At 43.2% G+C, this 15,501-nt stretch overlaps 1 long non-coding RNA gene across 1 annotated transcript; it reads left to right on the forward strand.

Moving 5' to 3' along the window:
• Positions 1-3,063: 3,063 nt before the first annotated feature.
• On the forward strand, positions 3,064-14,359 carry LOC147795836 (uncharacterized). Its single transcript, XR_015423499.1, has 3 exons — positions 3,064-3,743; positions 11,188-11,317; positions 11,672-14,359. It is a non-coding gene; the product is annotated as an uncharacterized LOC147795836 (long non-coding RNA).
• The last annotated feature ends 1,142 nt before the right edge of the window (positions 14,360-15,501 follow it).

Consider the following 15,501-nt stretch of genomic DNA (forward strand, 5'->3'; position numbering starts at 1 on the left):
GGTTGGTGGCAACGCGACTGTAGTAAGTGCATTGGTCATAGTCGTTCGTGGAGCAGCGAAGTTCAGTTCCTACCAAAAGCCTCCCCCCGTTACTGAGAAAATTGCACCCTCTCTTGGTCCAGCTCGACGCTCATTATCCATAGCTTTAAACAATATGTCATGGGATGAGGTCGATCAAAAAGTTTGAGTATTCAGGATATTGCTAATGGAACAGTACAGTCACACATGTAGCAAACATCACTTCACTTACGTTTATAGTATGAATTAAATTTCAGTCAAGCAAACGTAGAGTAACAAACTCTTTCAGAAATCTCAGCTAAGATTGTTTATGGCTGTAATGACTTACTGTCACTTGTGTCTTCAACACTTTCAACGAGATCAATACACTTTGATGTCCTGCTTATAGAACTCGTTTCCAGAGCTACCCAGCTCTCTCCACGGGGACAATTATTTCAAACCAAGGAGCCACCCTGCTGTCCTCACAGGAACCCTTTTCGCTCCTTCTTGGAAGAAGGAATTAATGATAGTACAAAACATAAACCAAATCTCCAAAACGGGACTGCTGAATTTTGTATGAATATCTTATTCTAAAGTAAGTAAGGCACCATTTAAAAGTTCTTATCGGGTAGGTGTCGGACAGAACACTCTGACCGATACATTTAGTATCTCTGGCTATCGGGTTAACTGTTCTCAAGTGGCCAATTCTAACTGATAAATGCCTTTTTATTGCATTACTTCCAAGGCTGTGTGGTTTTAGTGGAGCAACATCCCCTCAATTATTCACTCAACACAAGTCACTGTTATCGGTCGGAGGCCCTGTCCTATAGTCACCCGACAGGAATTTTGAAATGATGCCTAAATAAAAGCGTAAGACAATGTGTGACATATTTCCGTCAGGAATGTGCTGTTATTCAAGAGAAAAATATACTTCTTCCAACTATAGTCCGGTAAACGTCTGCAATGTTCAGACATCCAACCTTCTGTCTTTCCACCACAACAACTTTGTAGCCAATAACGAAAGTTAGGATGATTCACAAAGTGTTTATGATGTGCACTAAAGCTTACGGCTTGTGGAACGCTTTTGAACAACGCGAATGTGGCATGAATGTGTGGTCACCCAAGCACGTCACCACGTCTCACATTTACTAGACTATAAACAGCTGTTTACTTGGCGAAGCCACAGCATTTCATTATGAAAGGGGAAATTAAAAAAAAGTAGGCCTAAGGTTGAATGTGCCGACGTCTACTCGAAGCTATGAAAAAGTATGCATTTGGGGCCAATCTTTGATCGGAAGAACGAACAATGTACACTCGCTCCACCTTTTCGGGAGTTCGACGCACCAGACCTGAAAACTACAGTCTGGTACAGCATCAGGTAATGGACATTTCAGTTGACTGAAAAGCGAACAGGGAAAACAATCAGACAAATCTAAGCAAATTATATAAACAAACAAACAACCTGATAAAATAAACCCCCCAGTGAGGGCACAACAAGGAACATGGCTTCTCTTTAACTTGGTAAGTGCTCGCCAAGATAATCAGTTTGCCGAGCCAGCAGGGTTATAGTGTGTGTTCACGTTAGTCGTGAATGCCTTTTCATGAACACTGACTGGATCCTATTTCAACATACATCAGCTTATGGCCAGTAATTATGTCGGGGACATTTCTTCCGCTCCATCAACGCGATTCAGACAAGACCTGCCTGGCCGATGTGGATGCACAACTTTTCACAGAAAAATTGTACGAACAAGGTTCCTGAACTGTAATTCTGCCCTTAGGAGTTCCAGCTCAGAGGAACAATTGGGAAGGGGAACTGACCTTCAACATACATATTATGTATATTTACCGACCCAAAGACGTCTGCAGTCATACGGCTTCTCCCGTCTCGAGGGACGCTTATCCATTCATGGACAAGGCATGCGTAAAACGAAATTTTCAAGCGTCTATCAACATGACCTGTTAACAATTTGTCTCTAATACATGTATTGTATTTCAAGCATGGCCAATTTGTCTAGCAAGGTCGAAATGGTCAAGAAAAGGGTTCTGAGATATTTTTTGTTTAAATTATTTTTCATTTATTTCTGGTAATGACAGAAAGGATTCATCAAAGGCACCCTAGGCACTTTAGCTCGCAAGCATCCCGTAGAGAGGAGACAATGAGAAGCAGTTCCAGTTGAGAGGTGAAAGGAAAACCGCAGAGAAATATTCTGGGTAAAACCCATGGAATCAGGTTGGGACTGACAACCCAATGCACATGTGGACCGGGCCGGGATTCGAACCCGGGCCACAGAGGTGGAAGGCAAGGAAAGAAAGAGTCTTCAATTAATATATCCGCCACGGTTAACAGTCAGTGCACGCATTGTGCAAGTGGGATTACCATGAACAAAACGTAGTGTTTATCCCACGGACGTGTATAATAAAATCTGGACTCGCAATGCCCATAATCAGCTTATAGAGTCATTTTGAATCCACTCGCGGCCATTTTACCGAGCCGAATACAAAGCTTTCCTGGCAATGCCCGCCTTTGTTCTTCCTGACGTCAATAGAAGGGAGCCAACCCACGCTTTTGTATTCGGCTCGGTAAAATGGCCGCTGGTTGGCTTCTTTTTCATACAAAGGCGTTGCAAGTCCAGTTTTTTTATATACGTCCGTGGTTTACCCCCCACTCCGAGAACTGCCGTATAAGCTGAGATCTGTAAGCAAATGCACCTGTCTTAAAGTTTCAAAATGCAAGCCATGGATACCCCCTTATCTCCATTGAACGTTCTGTGCTGTCGCTAGATCTCGTGACGGCTCTAAAGGAACGCAGTATTTGGTTTAAGACAAACCGCTCAGCCGCAGAGAACATATCACTCAACCCAGATCAGCCTGTCGATAGGATAGATACGAGAGTATGAAAGAAAAGAGACACCCACGGCTTGTATCACGACCCCCAAAGTACACCCCGCAATATTTCCCTCATCGCAAATACGCTCACGCGGGCAAACATTCACCGGTCACACCCCAGATCCACGCTTTTTGAACGGACATTGGATACAAAGCAGATTGGATTTCCCGTGACTTCACGGTGTGGCGAATATTCAACGAGTGAATATTCAATGTGAAGTTTAACCTTATGCAGGCAGGTTACCAAACACAGGTACTAAGATCTTGAAAAGCGCCACCTACTGCGAGATATGTCTGCTTCTAATATTTTTTTATGGCTATTTAGAAGATTTACTTATAGGCCTTGGTAAAAGCCAACAAAATTGCCCTCAAAAGTGCGTAGAGAGATCGTGGAGACAGACTTGTGTCAGACCACGGTCAGACGAGCAAAACAAGGTTCAAAACAAGAAAATATGAAACAATGGTGAAAACATTTTCCCAGCTATATATTACAAAACACGATAATTTCTGTGGTGGCATTTGCTGACGCATGGCTTGACGGGGAAAATAGACGTAAAAATGAAATAAATAAATGTCCTGTCGTAGATAGTTAATAATTTGCTCCAAACCGGTCCTCAGAAGTAAGTGTTAAACAATGTTTTATGCTACATGACTAGAGAAAAACGCAATGCCCTCTCGTCTTGTGTTAATAGGAGCTCCTGAGTCACCACTGTGCAAGCATGGCATACATAGAGTGTCGACCTCCGCAAAAAGAAGTCCACACACCATATCGGGTTACCAGACGTTGTGTAGACTCCGAAGTTCGCCCTGTGTTTTCCGCTTGCTGGAAAAAAGTACAGCTTCAGAGGCGTTTTGGGGTAAGTCCCATTCACGGGAAAACTGAAGAGGAACAGTCCAGTAAACCATTATCAAAAATACAGCTCGAAAGAGTTGTCATAGTGGGAGAACATGGAGCATGTTCCCTGATTGCTCAACCACACGAGGACAAAGAAATGTCCACACCACGTATGTGAAAAACAAGTGTGGGTGTTTCCGGCTGTGTAGTCACGTGGGTGCCCTACATCCTGGCAGCGTGCCCAGATTGTGAGCGGCTCTGTTGTGTTCGCGATCATGAAAAAATGTTAAATATAGGGGACCCAAGCTGTGGAATTCCCTCCCTAGTCAACTGCAAGCTTCCGCCAATCTATCTATCTTTAAAAGATTATTTAAATCTACCACAAATGAAACCAACCATTAATCATGCCTGTGTTTATAACTTATATTATTTCCTGTGGTTTTGATAAGCCCACTGATCTGTAGTGGGTTTTTTGTTGTTTGTATTTATATATGTTAGGTGTATGGCTTACGTATACATGTTTATGTATTAGCCAGTTACGGTAATGTTTAATGTAATGGACTCATGTTTGAAAGCTTTTCTTCCTGGTGGGCCCCCCTGCAGTAAATAAAAGTACTATCTACATGTATGTGTTACATGTAATTTGAATACGAATACTGTAGAAATAAGCACTGAACTACTAAAAATACTGCACCACTATGAGATACTCAGTACTGCACTATTACACGGATAAGAATATGACAATAAAGAATCCAATTCTGAAGGATCCGCGCTTGAATTTCAAAATCATAAATGTGATCCCACCAATCAAGTGTGCTGTTACTGTCAATATTCCTCGTTTGGGTAGGATTTAAATTTTTTTCCAAGGGCCCTATTGGATTGGTGCTCTCAGTCTAATTGACCATTATATTGACTGGATATTCTTAATTATTATTATTCATCATTTCTGATAATGACACTCAGGATTCATCAAAAGAGCCCAAGACATTAGCTCGTAAGCCTGCACTTAAATGTATGGAGCAAAGACAATTAGAAAGGGTTACAGTGTTGGGGTGGGAGGAAGATCCCGGGGGGGGGGATATTCGGGGTCGGGACTGTAAACTCAGTCCACAGGTAAACCGGGATTCGAACCCTGGCAACAGAGGTGGAAAGAACCACTATGCCAATCTTGTCCTCTAGTTTAGCCTGTTCACGACAGAAATCCACACGACGCCCACGAAAACACTTATCCAGAGTCCACCTCCAAGAAGTAAAATCTTCGACACACTATTACAAAACCAAAGGAATAAAAAACACCAACTGAAAACAAAAACTAATTCATTTGTCAACACCAAATTTAAGCACATGCGGGAGTTTCACAGGGTATTGATATTATTTTAAATGGGTTAGTTATTAAACTTTGTCAGGCTGTGATTTATTGGGATCAAGACTCGTTTTTTTTCTGGTGACCGAAGGGATTTGTAAACGACGAGTTCATCATTTATTGAAGGCCAATCGCCATTCGTCATTTTCTCACGCAGTCCTATCCGATATCTGATTATGATGGAATCACAAACGCTGGGACTCTTGGGTTTCCGTGGTGTCATTGCTTGGACGTGCCGTGGTCACGCACGCCAAACATCAACACAATCTCGATACTGAGCCTTCCCGCGGGGAGGGGGGGTTACAACAGTGCACTGTGTCACCTTCAGTTGGGGTCCGTCGATGTTGGGGGGGATATGGATCTCACTGCTCGTCCTCGCAGATGCAGGCCGAGATTTCTTCCCCACGTGATTAATGAGACAGTTGACGGGCTACCCCACTTCAAGCTAGAGTGGTCTATAATTTCGGCTCACGCTTGAGTTACATTTTAGAAGACAAATTCGTCGTTACTTATTGGACCTTTTTATGACAGGAATCATCAGGAAGAAGATGTGCACTTTGTCTTTTGCAAGTCGAAATGTGATTACAGTGGGAAATAAAAAAAATTACACAGACAACGCTTACGAGGATTTGTGCCATACGTACTACTTACATGAAGATCTTGGGTAAAATAATTATTTCACTGAAATGTTCACCTGTTTCATAAACAAATCTAAAACAATACAGTGTACTTATAAATTAAACACGTTTCCAGCCGACTCTCGCTGTTACTTGTTAAACATATTCAAGTTAAAACAGTAATGGGTATAGTGGTTTAAACTGAACACTGATGTCTAGGAATTGTTCAGCTTGTTTACAGACTTGGAAACCAGACCTTTTAGAATGTAACTACATGGCTGCGCAAACAAGGAGTGCAAAACGGTGTGATTAAATCAACTGAGAAAAAATATCTCCTCTCTCAAGTAGAAAGCATTTCATTTCTATTGCCTCTGACCTTAGCGCTTTCCTTGACTATCTGAGAACAATCTTGGGTCCTCTGTCCTATCCGCTTAAAACGTTTCTTTTGTTTCCTCTCAGATAACTGTCCTCTGGAATCCGGAGTGTTCAATCGTCAACATTCCTAGCTGTCACTTACCACAAAAGTGAATTAATCCCAGATGGAATTATTGAATTAGGAAGTTCTGAAATGGAATAGGTGGACAGGGGCGCAAATGGAAACAATGCGGTGTTTATAGTCCTGTGTGAGGAAATTCTGTTACTATTGTCCCTGTTTTTGAGAGAGAAGCATTGTTCATGCGCTGCACGTCAGACAATCCGCTGACGAGTCCCACCTGGCCGACACCTGACAGCTAAGGCGCACTCCCAACCTCAAAGTCACGTTCATCACCCGGCTCAATATTTGGTCGATGTCTCACAGGTGCGTCCTCAGAGAACCAATTATGATGCCAGTAACCAATTAATAAGACACCTAAAATGACGTGTCGCTCTCCGCGGATTTCCTTTTTTCTTTTGACGCCATTTCATTGAGATCGCCAGTCGGTGACTTTTATCAGTCCTTTTTTTAAACTGATGTTGTTAAGTCGCGCCCGACCAGAGAATCAACGGTCCGCAGCACCTCGCGTACCTCATCGACAACATCCTCAGGGGCAATAAACGTGTTGATCTGTAGATTCGCCATCTAATGACAGCTCGGTTTACAAGTGCATACAACCAGGCTTCTCCCTATTGTGGTGGCCTACTTCCCCATGCATTCAGAGGATGCTGGGTCCACAAGCTAATTCAAAGATTTTTTTCTTCTCTTATTTTTGTGGGGTGATGAGGAGGCTGGGGATCGGACCAACAACGGGTAAGAAATTAAAAGACTGCATTGGGAGGTCTGTTGGACCATTCACCACGTCTTCAGCTTATTGAATCGATTTACTAGACATTTGGCTACATTACACAATTAAAGTTCGCAACGTCTATAAAAGGAAATGTTTTTCCCAAAGAGCATGAAGGCGTGCCAATTTTTCCTTTTCTCCCATGGGGGAAAGAGCGTGCAATTTGAAAAAGAATTCTGAAATATGTCTGTTTGTGACCAATGTTTTTACGTTACGGCCTTTCTCCTACCCGACCAATGTTGTTAGATTACGGCCTTTCACCCACTACGGCTCGATTTCAGAAAAATAGCGGACAGCGTGCTGAAGCTGCTGGAATGTCATTAACTAATTGATGAGATCTCCAGCTGGGCTTAATACGAACAGCGTGACTTCGAGGTGAACTCTCGTGATCTAGCGAGATTTAATTGCGAAAAAGAATACATGTTTGGTCCAGTTTCTTGCTTGAATTTCTCATGAATACTTGAATTCAGCAGTACAATTTCTATCCTTTTATTTTCTCTCCTGAAAATCCTATGGGACATGATTAATGGATTATGAATGGCATATGTCTGGAAGGAACTTGCTGGCCCTGAAGTGCAACGGAAAATCGTTGCTGTCCATTTGCTTATACAAGGGTCTATTTAGCCTACACAGACGGGCGTTAACGGATTTCACGTGTTTAGGAGCCTGACCAATTTTTTTTTCAAAGATGCCACGCTAAAGATAAGGCGTTGTGGCAGTCTATTTTAATAGGTATGACGTCATAGATTGAGTTCAACGCTGCCTCATCGTGCCTTTGATTCTTCCCATTCAGGGCGCTTTGGGTAGCGTGGACAATCAGTAACACAATGATTTAGATAATAAATGGTTTCCGCCTTGAGTGACATGAAAATTAAGAATAGAGTGCGACACATCGATTTTCGTCCACACTTTTCCGTCACCGCTCGTCTAAGTGAGACCCGAGGCGCTCCAAACGGCTTTGCCGCGTTGGTGGCGCAAGCATTGGAGCGTAACTCCCCGTTGGATTACAGTTTGCAGCGAGGAGGGGACTAGGGGTCAAAGTGGGCTGGGTACAGGTTGAAACAATAGTTAAGGAGACGGCTTACGGGGACTCCGTGTGGATAGATCTCTTTTAAAGAGGTGTGCTTCTGACAAGAACCTCTGTGTACTTATTTGACAATAGTTAGATTAGGCAATGGATTTGTGGTTGTGGATGTATGGGCACGACGGCACTGAATAGTTGACTACAGATCCTTAATCCCTCATCTGCTTCCCTCAGGTCTGTCCAGCAGAGATGGTTGTTTTGTGGATGATATAATTTCAGTGTTTAGCAATTCCACGAAAGTCCATAGTCTGAAGCGCCATCAATATTTTGTGGCTGTTTATTTGAATATAGTGAACACGTTCTGAGACTGGTTTCCCTGAAACAGAGAGTGAATAATTAGACAGCTGAGACGCTCTCATAATTAAGGCATAATAAAGGGGAGGGGGGAAGAGACAAGACTTTTTTTTATGAGAGGACCAATTAAGCCCAAGCTGTACGGTCGCTCCGATTACAGGCAAGACGCGTCCTGCGAGTCAGGGCAGCTATGTAGTCAGCGCACGGGCTTAATTTGAAAACCCCGTTGAGGACCGGGGACTGGCAGGAATTAAAGATGACTTTTGGGGCTCTCTGGTTACTTGCCCGAAGACGCCAGTGACGGGGCAACCGGGGATCGGGTTGCCCACTCTGAGCCCTCGCTGCGCCTGCAGCTATGCGTAACGACTGGAAAAGATCATCCCTACTTAGTACAAGAGTCGAAGGAAGGCAGGGAGTATGATCGGGGCCGTTTAGGGGAATAAAGTCGGTTCTGCCTCTGAAGTCGTTCATATCAACAGATCTCCGTCACTATTTGTACCCTGCAGCTACATTTTGTTGTCTTTTTTTCTCCCTCTTTTGAATTCTACATTACTACCTATTTCACTCATAATTCTGTTCTTTGAAATCACCCGTGGAAATTGGGTCTCGTTTTAGTCATAAGGGAAAAAAACATTTAAAGACTGAAATTACTCTTGGTTTGTATCTTTCATCGTCAATATTTCCTGCTACGTCAATAATTTAGTACTTTCTGAACCGAGGCGATCTTTTTTTCACTTGTATCAATTTCTCTTGCTCAAGATGGAGGACTTGAATAATTCCGAATGTCCATGCTTGATCACGCTATTTAAACGGAGGACACAACCTTAGGTAGTCTACGTATTTCTCCAGAGGTAATTGCCCATTGTTCTGTGGATCCTGGGAGAAAGGAGTGCATATCATGAGACCTTTATCATGATGCCGCCATGTTTGTCTTGTTCCCTGTAGACCCATTGGTAATTGTGATACCACTCTGGAGGTTGAAAAAAAGGGAACAGGTTTTTTTTTCCCTGTCAGCTGCAGCTTGGTTACTTGACATTGCTTTAAATGGTGGAAAAGCACAAAAGCAAGATGGCTTCCCGGGTCTGTAGCGGCCAGCAGGAATACGTGCATACATGAAGAACACGGCCACCTTTTAAAGTCAGCGTTTTGGTACGTGCCTTCCATATCTAGATCTCTTGCCGGAAAACGCTCTCCACAAGTTAACGCACATGGACTTGAAATGTACAGAATATGCATATACGAAAGACACCTTAAAGATGGCAACTATAATTATGTCGACTTCTGATTGTGGGCAAAATTATGTTTAATACACACACGCATTTATTAGTGATTCCAATGTCGGTTCAGTAAAATACGAAACGAAATTTACCTAAAAACCAAGATCTGAATCGACATATCATACGCATTTGATGTAGGCCTAAGGTAATGGTTTTTGCAAAACTTGAGAAGAGAACAAGGATTTGACCTGGCGGGTTCTTAATAGTTTCAAATGATGCCTGAACAGTGTAAGTTTCAGACCAAACAGAGATCATGTTTGGATAAATATAGAATCTTAATCCAGTCGAATATTTCGCTTCGCACCTGCTGACATGAATAAATAATGAGCAAACATGCGGTTGCTAAACAAACGAATATGAGACCCTATCTCCATAATTGGATTCTGTTCCCAAAGAAACAAGCTTGACCACACGGGGATGACGCGCACGCAGGCAGTGCTGACTCGATCGACACGAGCCCATCAGCACTGCCGAGTTTACGGCACCAATTACCCGACCATGATGCTCCATCGCGCTCGATTTCCGAGGGTTGGGACTCCGGGGGCCCGCCCTGAGCTCGTGTCCCCTGCCCACGGGCCCCGCCACTGATGTCTGATGAGGAGGCACGGCGCGCGTCCCTCTAATGGGAAACCGACGTCGGGAAATCGGAGCATGAGGACAATCGTATTATCTCCTCGCGCCAGCTCAGGAGACTGTCCCACCGGGACGGTCCCGCCAGGACGAGTGGGTTTCAGTGATTTACTGGAGAATCCATGATCGCACCGGATGAACTCAACGTAACACTTTGGTAAAGGGTCAGAGAAGGCAACAAACATCCGAACATTGGCCGAAAACAACCTTTGTTCCTGTCAGGTTTCTTTCTTGGTATTTTTGTCGTTCGCGGAAGTCCATTCTATGCACTGAGAGCTAGCCCTACGGTAGTTAGCGATTTATAGATTGACAGACTGCAGTGGAAATGGATTACAAATTAATGCCCAGTCGCCAGAGTGGAAATACATGATTCAAGTTTTGAATACCGTGATGCTAAAGTGTAACCAAAACGATTGTCTTCGGTTAGTTTCTTTTGACTAACTAGCTATTTTGCGACGTAAAGAAATCTGGCAACGTCATTGATACTGTGCAAACAATTTCTGCTAATCGTTTGTAATGGTAATTTCTTCCAGTTAGGTTCAAAACGAGCATCACAAATAAATGACGCCACAATGACGGTACTGTTTCGCATGTTACGCATTTGGTCCTCATTTCAATGTCTGGCGTCCTAGAGGCGAACTTAACTTGTTGTTCCCGTTTTCACATTCACCGTAAGTGTCCTACATCATTCTATATATCATGTTCTATAGGGTACCGAAGTGAATACGTCACGCGCACAATTAGTGTGTAAAAGGCATTAGCGCGAGAAACGGCGCGTGAACCAACACGCGCGCGTACTCCATTCGTTTGCACCGCACTTTTGGTTCACAGTGACGTCACACTTCGGTACTCTATGTCAATGCCCGTTGAGAACTCCTCGTGGCTGTCTTGAACTACTGTGGTCTCACATTGTTCGATTTGTTTTTTTTCCATTTTCAGGCCAGTTTGCATTGTAGCTGACCGATTGCGCGTTATGAAATGGCATATTGTGTTTGCAGGCAAAGTGATGGTTTTCATCTTTGCTGTCATCCGTTGATTTTGAGGGATCGAAGACAGCAGCGTTAAATTGGTAAATGCCACAACCATTCCTGCTGAATTAGGTTTAGTCACGTTCAAAGCCCAGAACCTGCTATACTGGAGTAGTGCCAGAAATTTTACTTGTAATTTTAATCATAAACCGTCTTAGACGATGCATAATTGCTGTAACTTCAGTGCATGTTAAAATTCAATAAGACGAGAGGGTTAGATTCACGCATGCGATTTATCATTTTATCTATACGCGAGGGCATAGCATGTCTGCAGCGAGACATCCTTTGTAGTTCCTCACCTGGTATTGTAATATTTCTTTGTCTGTTAATTTCCCTACCAATGCATATGCAATATTACATGGTACTGACATATCTCGTTTTTACTGTGAGTACAGCTCGGACAGTAGCTGGCAATAACGGGCACGCACTAAGGGTGAATAAATCAAGGATCCCGTCTTACTCTGCCTCGGATGTCAGCATTAACTACAGAGGACAGTTCGTGGAAATAGACGTGCGCTCGGCGGTCATTATTTCCGATCGTTGTGGGGGTTAGCACACCCCTCCCCGTGCATATTAGGCGGTGACGTCCATTAGACGGGGAGACCTTCTCACAAGAAAACTCTACACGAAATCCAATTACGGGTTGGTTTTGGCCGTCATCTAAAACGCATCATCCTAGACCTCGTTTCATTAGACGTGACGCGTGCCTCAGCTTAGAGGCGGTAACAAGACCTCCGATGACGTCGGAGCATGGTGACCTCGAAGGACGACGAAAAGCAATGGTTACAGCATATATATATATAATCTGACGAGTTAGCTTTAGAGAAAAATGTCCAGAGATCAAGGCAAAGAAGATTTTTATCAAATTCGAACGAATAAGAATTTAAAAACCGTCTCTGCGACTGTAGCAGCACCAGCCCAATCGTAAAAGTGACAATGACAACCACAACGACAGGAACACAAAATGACACCAACAACAGTAGTAACACCAATAGCAGCAACAGCATCGCTAATTAACATCTACAACATTCACCGAAGTAACGGCCTCAACAGCATCAAGGGTACTAACGACAGCAACAGTGACAACTAAGGGCAACTACGACGACAACCAGAAGAGGCAACATAACAGCACCGCCATTAACAGCAATGACATTGACTGAAACATTAAACTACGCTGGCGACAGTTCAGATTTCCAGTAAACATGGAAGCTGACAGCCAAACCACCGCTCAGGTCGAATTTGGATTGAAACTCAAACATTGTTTTAATGAGGAATAATCCTCTCCTCTTGAGATTCATTTCGTGATGTTAGAATTATTATTTTGATCCTCCAAATTAATCAAATAGTGCCACAAAATCAGTTGCAGAACCAATTTTTGAAGGGCATTCCGTTATCAAATTCGTGACTAAGATATTGATGCTGAGCCTCAAGTTGACCTAGCTCAGCCTAGATGTAATTGCAAATTCATAATTCTTTGATTTTTGAGCAAATGAATTGGGTTTGTATTGTTGGTGTGATTTATTTCATAAGACAGGTGTATTATTTTGCGTCTACATTTTCCTTGTTTTTCTGTCTTTTCGCTTTCTCTTTCTTAGCTTGCAATGCGGGAGTGCAGATAATAACTGTTGTTTCATTTAAATTGAACAGATTTTATTTTGTCTTAAAAAAGAGGCTTTTCTTTAACTTGATTTGTTTGTTTGCTTTTTTGATAAGCTGTGCTGTGACTTTCCTCCTAATTTCTGTTTTTGGTTTAAGTTTACATTATCTATTAAATTTAAGGCAAAATGACTGTGTGCCCGGACATGAAAATTAAGAGTTCTGTACATTTGAATAAAAATGACCTGATGGACTTGAAAAATACCAGGAACGGCAACACAAAACATCAAGTGGTCCAACCTTGCAACCTTGTCCAACGCATACAAAGTTAACTTAACCTAGCCTAAATCAACCCACATCTATCCAGTGCAAGCTCAGCCTAGGCAAGTCTGGCTAAAAACAGCAAAAGCAAACCGATTCACACCTAACACAATCCAGCCCAACGCACGACAGCGTAACACAGCACCGCACAGCTACACAACACGGCAAAACAACACAACTCAACACTACACAGCACGACACGACACGACACGAAGCGACACAACACAGCACGACACGATGCAACAACACAACCTAACACAACACAGCACGACACGAAACAACATGACACAACAACACAACTCTACACTCCACAACACAGCCCAAGACATGACACGACACAACACGACACAACAACACAGCTCAACACAACACAACACAACACAACACGACACAACGCAACATGATACATCAACACAACTCAACAGAACACAACACAGCACAACACGACACAACAACACAACACAGCAACGCAACACATCACAGCGGAGCACAGCACAACACCACGATACGATATAACAAAACCGACAAAACACAATCAGCACAAGGCAAACTTCACTCGACCCACGTACCCCAAGCCAAAAATCCGCTAACCCAACTCAACCCTACTCAAACCAAAACTTGAGTTGGCTACGTTCGAATGTACATCGCAGAGTGACGGTGCGGAATTCAATACACGTAGCAGGGCGTAAGCCGATCGACATCGCCACACTTCGCAAACCCTGTACACGTATATCGGTGCTGTTCCTCAAGTTGCGGTTTATTTCGAAAACAGATCCTGTCAACCGCATACACCAGAAGGTGTGATGACACGCCTTATACCATACCTAACGTCTTGTCAAGGGGTGACAGAGGAAGAAATTTTCTACTCTTGTGTGTGTGTTTTCTTTTTTGCAATATTCAATACAGTCACCAAGCTACTTTAATTCACCAAAGACGCAATTGAGAGCTGAACGGGCTACATGTTTGTCATGCTGCCTTGAATAAACATGTCCCGTTTTGGGGTAGATTTGTGTGACGTCAATGAGGCGTGGGCTATTTGGAGTTGCATAAGGTATGGGGGCTAAACCCCTGCATGTATCTGTTTTCCCCTATTGCGAAATTATACGCAAATAGACGTGATCTAGAAGCCACCATTTGAATGTAGGTTTATATGTGCCAACGCAGGCAAGTTGAATAGAATAAAAAAGAAAAGAAAAAAAAAACTATGAAAATTGGCGAAGTTACTTCTCCTGGAAATTCTAACATTTTAAAACTTCACCGTGTTCGCCACGGAGGTGTCTGGATAACGTATCCAAATGACTGTAGCCGTGAATCCTTGCTGGTTGTAATGATTTGAAGAGGGGTGCGTCCTTGAGGAAAAACACACTTTTCTTTACTTGATCAACAGCTGCCTAAGCAAGGTACAGCGAAGAAAATTTTTGGAAAGTGTTTTTCCAAACAGTGGCCACTTCCATCTGCATAGGCAAGTATCAACCACGACAAAATGCTGCTAACACAAGTTTCAAAAGTGTAAACTACAGACATCATTTCTTGCAAATCTTTCAACTACAACTGTTGCCTCCATTTTGGTTCCAATTTGGCTTGTGTTCACTGGAAGCGAGTTGTATTGTTTTCTGAACGCTTTTGTCTGAATTTAACTTGTCTTAGCCTGCCACACACTTAGCTTATACATTTGGCCCTAAGTTCTCGGAATCGATGTTACTTTTTGGTCTTTAAAAAGTTACTCATAAAAAGGTCAATAGTGCTGGTGAAACAAGCATAGTTTCTTGTACAGGCGCAAAAGACCGAAGAAGAACGCTGCGAGATGTGTAAACCTGTGCATAATCACGCTACCGTACATTTCACCACATCCGTATAGAGTTGGATGCACCCTGCGAAGACACCCAAACACATTACCATCTTTAACCTCTTTCTCTCCCTTGTATCTAAAATCTGGGCCATAGGCTGGGCATGAGATGTGATTGATCTCGTGCTCTTGATTAAGAGTCCCAATTTTCATGTTACCAGAATCACAACTACTAGGAAAAAGAAAGACAGCCTACACAGCACTAACGAGGTGCGCGCGGAGACGCACCGGCGGTACAACCGCTGCCGAAGTGTGAGGAGATCTTGCGGCAGACGTGACGACTTTGGCACGTGACGACTTCCTCCCGACAAAACAGCGTAGCCCTTGAGACCCCGACACCGCCACGGCCCTTGATTATTTTGTCACATTCTGCCGCTATTAACATTTTAAACGGGAATTCAAAATCAGGAAAGAGTTCCCCAAAGCCGTAGGCAAACTAGTTCTCTCCCCGGCTTGCATGCA

The sequence above is a fragment of the Acanthaster planci genome, linkage group LG20 (genome assembly GCF_054643075.1).
Source record: "Acanthaster planci isolate LZ-2023a linkage group LG20, COTS_SCS, whole genome shotgun sequence".
In the NCBI taxonomy this organism is placed as follows: Eukaryota; Metazoa; Echinodermata; class Asteroidea; order Valvatida; family Acanthasteridae; genus Acanthaster; species Acanthaster planci.